At 44.7% G+C, this 7,500-nt stretch overlaps 1 pseudogene; it reads left to right on the top strand.

Annotated features, from left to right (window-relative positions):
* Window positions 1-251, top strand: part of LOC128717519 (large subunit ribosomal RNA) — a 5,804-nt pseudogene extending 5,553 nt beyond the window's left edge.
* The last annotated feature ends 7,249 nt before the right edge of the window (window positions 252-7,500 follow it).

Genomic DNA, 7,500 nt, shown 5'->3' with positions numbered 1-7,500 from the left:
TGCTGCCCCGTGCACACTGCCGTCTCATCCCCGCTATAGCACTAGACTGAGCCGCAACGGGCGGGTGTACGCTGCACGTGGAAGTACCTTATCACAGGGAACCCTGGTGGCTGTGCTCCCGTCGACCGTGGATACAACTAGTTTCGACACCTTCGACCGCCCGCAAACGACGGGACTACAGGCTGGGAGCTGCGAGTTGTAGAGATGCGTTCGCATCGATCCTCTCAGGCGACCCATGCTTGGTGGTGAAGTGGTTAGTTCGTGGAGTATAGGCTTGCTGCACTCGACAAGAGTGCTGCTTGCAAGGCTGTGGTGGTACGTATGGTAGTTGATGAGCATAGGCTTGCTGCACTCGACAAGAGTGCTGCTTGCAAGCCTATGGTGGTACGTGTACGGTAGTTGATGTGAGCATAGGCTTGCTGCACTCGACAAGAGTGCTGCTTGCAAGCCTATGGGTGGTGTGGTGTGTGGTGCATGATTAGCCTTTCAAGGAAGATGTGTCCTTGGGGCTAATCGGTTATTTTTATAAGTCCGGGAAACCTTTCTCGTCGGGATTCTTATCCTAAGCAACCACGAAAGCTTCCAAGAGTTGAAACATTGCCTATCAAGTAGGCCGTACCAGCCCATAGCAAACCAACCAAGATAATCTAACAGGCCAAGATTGGTTGGAGACTTCAAAATGTTGCTAAGTCCATGGCCACCATAAGCCATTTCTATCAAGAAGGCCATGGACAGTGCTTAGCAACCACGAAAGCGCCCAAGAGTTGAAACATTGCCTATCAAGTAGGCCGTACCGGCCCATAGCAACCCAACCAAGATAATCTAACAGGCCAAGATTGGTTGGAGATTTCAAAATTTGGCTAAGTCCATGGCCACCATAAGCCATTTCTATCAAGAAGGCCACGAACAGTGCTTAGCAACCACGAAAGCTTCCAAGAGTTGAAACATTGCCTATCAAGTAGGCCGTACCAGCCCATAGCAACCCAACCAAGATACTCTAACAGGCCAAGATTGGTTGGAGAATTCAAAATTTTGCTAAGTCCATGGCCACCATAAGCCATTTCTATCAAGAAGGCCACGAACAGTGCTTAGCAACCACGAAAGCTTCCAAGAGTTGAAACATTGCCTATCAAGTAGGCCGTAGCAGCCCATAGCAACCCAACCAAGATACTCTAACAGGCCAAGATTGGTTGGAGATTTCAAAATTTTGCTAAGTCCATGGCCACCATAAGCCATTTCTATCAAGAAGGCCACGAACAGTGCTTAGCAACCACGAGAGCTTCCAAGAGTTGAAACATTGCCTATCAAGTAGGCCGTACCAGCCCATAGCAAACCAACCAAGATAATCTAACAGGCCAAGATTGGTTGGAGATTTCAAAATTTGGCTAAGTCCATGGCCACCATAAGCCATTTCTATCAAGAAGGCCATGAACAGTGCTTAGCAACCACGAAAGCTTCCAAGAGTTGAAACATTGCCTATCAAGTAGGCCGTACCAGCCCATAGCAACCCAACCAAGATACTCTAACAGGCCAAGATGGGTTGGAGATTTCAAAATTTGGCTAAGTCCATGGCCACCATAAGCCATTTCTATCAAGAAGGCCACGAACTGTGCTTAGCAACCACGAAAGCTTCCAAGAGTTGAAACATTGCCTATCAAGTAGGCCGTAGCAGCCCATAGCAACCCAACCAAGATACTCTAACAGGCCAAGATTGGTTGGAGAATTCAAAATTTGGCTAAGTCCATGGCCACCATAAGCCATTTCTATCAAGAAGGCCACGAACAGTGCTTAGCAACCACGAAAGCTTCCAAGAGTTGAAACATTGCCTATCAAGTAGGCCGTAGCAGCCCATAGCAACCCAACCAAGATACTCTAACAGGCCAAGATTGGTTGGAGACTTCAAAATTTTGCTAAGTCCATGGCCACCATAAGCCATTTCTATCAAGAAGGCCACGAACAGTGCTTAGCAACCACGAGAGCTTCCAAGAGTTGAAACATTGCCTATCAAGTAGGCCGTACCAGCCCATAGCAAACCAACCAAGATAATCTAACAGGCCAAGATTGGTTGGAGATTTCAAAATTTGGCTAAGTCCATGGCCACCATAAGCCATTTCTATCAAGAAGGCCATGAACAGTGCTTAGAAACCACGAAAGCTTCCAAGAGTTGAAACATTGCCTATCAAGTAGGCCGTACCAGCCCATAGCAACCCAACCAAGATACTCTAACAGGCCAAGATTGGTTGGAGATTTCAAAATATGGCTAAGTCCATGGCCACCATAAGCCATTTCTATCAAGAAGGCCACGAACTGTGCTTAGCAACCACGAAAGCTTCCAAGAGTTGAAACATTGCCTATCAAGTAGGCCGTACCAGCCCATAGCAAACCAACCAAGATAATCTAACAGGCCAAGATTGGATCTCAAAATGTTGCTAAGTCCATGGCCACGATAAGCCATTTCTATCAAGAAGGCCATGGACAGTTCTAAACAACCACGAAAGCTTCCAAGAGTTGAAACATTGCCTATCAAGTAGGCCGTAGCAGCCCATAGCAACCCAACCAAGATAATCTAACAGGCCAAGATTGGTTGGAGATTTCAAAATTTGGCTAAGTCCAGATTTTTTTACCCTTCGGGAAAACAACCCTAGTTCACCAAGTTGAACGCGAAAAACTGTCCATAGGATACGCACAAAACGTTTATTGAGTTGGTCACCATATGTGGAAATTATGGTGAAAATAAGCCAAGTTCCGGAGTTTTTAACTAACACGAAACCACGAAAAACTTTCATTAGGAAAACTTGGTTGGAGCACCCTACTGCAGAACACACCGACATGGACGAAAGGGTCGACTGGCTAAGAGAAAAAATTTTTGCGGGACCACTCAAAACATCATAGTTAGACCTAGCAAATGATGAAAAGTGAAACCCGCGATCGATTGGAGAAACCTTATTTTACACTGAAAAATTCCACATAAGGAATATTTGTATGGAGCACCCTACTGCAGAGCACACCGACAGGGCCGGGAAGGAAGGCCCGGTCCAAGAAAAAATTTTTGCGGGACCACTCAAAACATCATAGTTAGACCTAGCAAATGATGAAAAGTGAAACCCGCGATCGATTGGAGAAACCTTATTTTACACTGAAAAATTCCACATAAGGAAAATTTGTATGGAGCACCCTACTGCAGAGCACACCGACAGGGCCGGGAAGGAAGGCCCGGTCCAAGAAAAAATTTTTGCGGGACCACTCAAAACATCATAGTTAGACCTAGCAAATGATGAAAAGTGAAACCCGCGATCGATTGGAGAAACCTTATTTTACACTGAAAAATTCCACATAAGGAAAATTTGTATGGAGCACCCTACTGCAGAGCACACCGACAGGGCCGGGAAGGAAGGCCCGGTCCAAGAAAAAATTTTTGCGGGACCACTCAAAACATCATAGTTAGACCTAGCAAATGATGAAAAGTGAAACCCGCGATCGATTGGAGAAACCTTATTTTACACTGAAAAATTCCACATAAGGAAAATTTGTATGGAGCACCCTACTGCAGAGCACACCGACATGGACGAAAGGGTCGACTGGCTAAGAGAAAAAATTTTTGCGGGACCACTCAAAACATCATAGTTAGACCTAGCAAATGATGAAAAGTGAAACCCGCGATCGATTGGAGAAACCTTATTTTACACTGAAAAATTCCACATAAGGAAAATTTGTATGGAGCACCCTACTGCAGAGCACACCGACAGGGCCGGGAAGGAAGGCCCGGTCCAAGAAAAAATTTTTGCGGGACCACTCAAAACATCATAGTTAGACCTAGCAAATGATGAAAAGTGAAACCCGCGATCGATTGGAGAAACCTTATTTTACACTGAAAAATTCCACATAAGGAAAATTTGTATGGAGCACCCTACTGCAGAGCACACCGACAGGGCCGGGAAGGAAGGCCCGGTCCAAGAAAAAATTTTTGCGGGACCACTCAAAACATCATAGTTAGACCTAGCAAATGATGAAAAGTGAAACCCGCGATCGATTGGAGAAACCTTATTTTACACTGAAAAATTCCACATAAGGAAAATTTGTATGGAGCACCCTACTGCAGAACACACCGACATGGACGAAAGGGTCGACTGGCTAAGAGAAAAAATTTTTGCGGGACCACTCAAAACATCATAGTTAGACCTAGCAAATGATGAAAAGTGAAACCCGCGATCGATTAGAGAAACCTTATTTTACACTGAAAAATTCCACATAAGGAAAATTTGTATGGAGCACCCTACTGCAGAGCACACCGACAGGGCCGGGAAGGAAGGCCCGGTCCAAGAAAAAATTTTTGCGGGACCACTCAAAACATCATAGTTAGACCTAGCAAATGATGAAAAGTGAAACCCGCGATCGATTGGAGAAACCTTATTTTACACTGAAAAATTCCACATAAGGAAAATTTGTATGGAGCACCCTACTGCAGAGCACACCGACAGGGCCGGGAAGGAAGGCCCGGTCCAAGAAAAAATTTTTGCGGGACCACTCAAAACATCATAGTTAGACCTAGCAAATGATGAAAAGTGAAACCCGCGATCGATTGGAGAAACCTTATTTTACACTGAAAAATTCCACATAAGGAAAATTTGTATGGAGCACCCTACTGCAGAGCACACCGACAGGGCCGGGAAGGAAGGCCCGGTCCAAGAAAAAATTTTTGCGGGACCACTCAAAACATCATAGTTAGACCTAGCAAATGATGAAAAGTGAAACCCGCGATCGATTGGAGAAACCTTATTTTACACTGAAAAATTCCACATAAGGAAAATTTGTATGGAGCACCCTACTGCAGAGCACACCGACAGGGCCGGGAAGGAAGGCCCGGTCCAAGAAAAAATTTTTGCGGGACCACTCAAAACATCATAGTTAGACCTAGCAAATGATGAAAAGTGAAACCCGCGATCGATTGGAGAAACCTTATTTTACACTGAAAAATTCCACATAAGCAAAATTTGTATGGAGCACCCTACTGCAGAGCACACCGACAGGGCCGGGAAGGAAGGCCCGGTCCAAGAAAAAATTTTTGCGGGACCACTCAAAACATCATAGTTAGACCTAGCAAATGATGAAAAGTGAAACCCGCGATCGATTGGAGAAACCTTATTTTACACTGAAAAATTCCACATAAGGAAAATTTGTATGGAGCACCCTACTGCAGAGCACACCGACAGGGCCGGGAAGGAAGGCCCGGTCCAAGAAAAAATTTTTGCGGGACCACTCAAAACATCATAGTTAGACCTAGCAAATGATGAAAAGTGAAACCCGCGATCGATTGGAGAAACCTTATTTTACACTGAAAAATTCCACATAAGGAAAATTTGTATGGAGCACCCTACTGCAGAGCACACCGACAGGGCCGGGAAGGAAGGCCCGGTCCAAGAAAAAATTTTTGCGGGACCACTCAAAACATCATAGTTAGACCTAGCAAATGATGAAAAGTGAAACCCGCGATCGATTGGAGAAACCTTATTTTACACTGAAAAATTCCACATAAGGAAAATTTGTATGGAGCACCCTACTGCAGAGCACACCGACAGGGCCGGGAAGGAAGGCCCGGTCCAAGAAAAAATTTTTGCGGGACCACTCAAAACATCATAGTTAGACCTAGCAAATGATGAAAAGTGAAACCCGCGATCGATTGGAGAAACCTTATTTTACACTGAAAAATTCCACATAAGGAAAATTTGTATGGAGCACCCTACTGCAGAACACACCGACATGGACGAAAGGGTCGACTGGCCAAGAGAAAAAATTTTTGCGGGACCACTCAAAACATCATAGTTAGACCTAGCAAATGATGAAAAGTGAAACCCGCGATCGATTGGAGAAACCTTATTTTACACTGAAAATTCCACATAAGGAAAATTTGTATGGAGCACCCTGCTGTGGTCACCATCGGTCGAGTTGGTCGAGACGGGCAAAAAATTTTTTTTTCCATATCGTCTCAAAACATGATTTATGGACCTTGTAAATGTTGAAAAGTGAAACGAAATCACTTTTGGAGCGATGAAAATTTTGTATGGGAGGTCCCTACCCGGAACAAATTTTACTAGTAAAGTCATGATTCCGCGACGAGAAATTTGAAAATGGTCAAATATGGTTAAGATGTCATGTTCATTCCCTACTATGGGGGACCAGGTCGTCACGAAAAAATTTTTTTCTCGACCTGGTCAAATGTGGTTCTGCGACGGAGGTTAAACTAATAATGCATAATTTGGGCCAAAAACCCCCCTCTGTCAGATATTGTACCCGTTCAAGAGCAATAGCAGACCACATAAGTTGAGCTTTGAGGTATCTGAAAGTTGAATATAGAGCGAGGTTCTAAGCGAAGGGATAGCTTAACGTTGAGCATTGAACGCAAAAAAGCTTAGAGATAAGCTTAAGATACAAGGGTTGTGGTGCATGAGGCCGCTTAACGTTGAGCTTTGAACGCACATGGCTAGAACTAAGCTAAGAGATACCTATAGTGGTGCATGGAACTGCTCACAAGTTGAGCTTCGAGAAGTCCAAAGGCAAAATGTAGAGCGAGGTTCTAAGCGAAGGGATAGCTTAACGTTGAGCATTGAACGCAAAAAAGCTTAGAGATAAGCTTATTATATAACGATTGTGGTGCAGGACACAGCTTAACGTTGAGCTTTGAACGCACATGGCTAGAACTAAGCTAAGAGATACGGGTAGTGGTGCATGGAACTGCTCACAAGTTGAGCTTCGAGAAGTCCAAAGGCAAAATATAGAGAGAGGTCCTAGCAGCCTAAAAAACTTCTAGGGCCGACAGCTCACAAGTTGAGTTTCGAACGCAATTAGGCTACCCTGGTAGCCTTGATTTGAAAGCATTAAGGCAATGATATGGTAGAATGCCCGATCTTAAACCTATTGACAGAGAATGTGTACGAGTAAGCATAGATGTGGAGGAGCACATACCCTAAACAGTCCCGAAAGATGGTTAGCTAAGTGATGCATCACAAATGGACTTGGCGCACCAAGTTCACACTGAAACACACACGATCGCGTATATTAAAACCTGTTGTGTGGTGCATCACTAATAAAGTTTGGTGCGTCAAACGAACATGAGAGTTGAGCATATTGGGTATGTGTGATAACACACTTTGCACGACAATCGAGAAACCGCATAAGCTCAGTATAACACAGCAGGGGAAGATTGATGAAAACCAGAGCTAATACATGCAACAGGCCGGGAATGCTGCTTCTGAAGGTGGTAGGACCGGTGCACTTATTAGTTAAACCAATCGGCCGATTGAGTTGAAGTCTGGTACCGATCTTTCACTTGACTGTGCCCCATCAACTATTGATGGTAGTGTAGAGGACTACCATGGTTGTGACGGGAAGCGGGAATCAGGGTTCGATTCCGGAGCTAGTAGAGAGTGCCTGATAAAGGCCATGGTACACATCCAAATCAGGAAAGCAGCAGGAAACACTACCATACATTGCCAGGTGCATAGG

The sequence above is a fragment of the Anopheles marshallii genome (assembly GCF_943734725.1).
Source record: "Anopheles marshallii chromosome X unlocalized genomic scaffold, idAnoMarsDA_429_01 X_unloc_61, whole genome shotgun sequence".
Classification (NCBI taxonomy): domain Eukaryota; kingdom Metazoa; phylum Arthropoda; class Insecta; order Diptera; family Culicidae; genus Anopheles; species Anopheles marshallii.
Note: the sequence above shows the minus strand (reverse complement) of the source record. Positions and strands in the feature narration are given on the sequence as shown.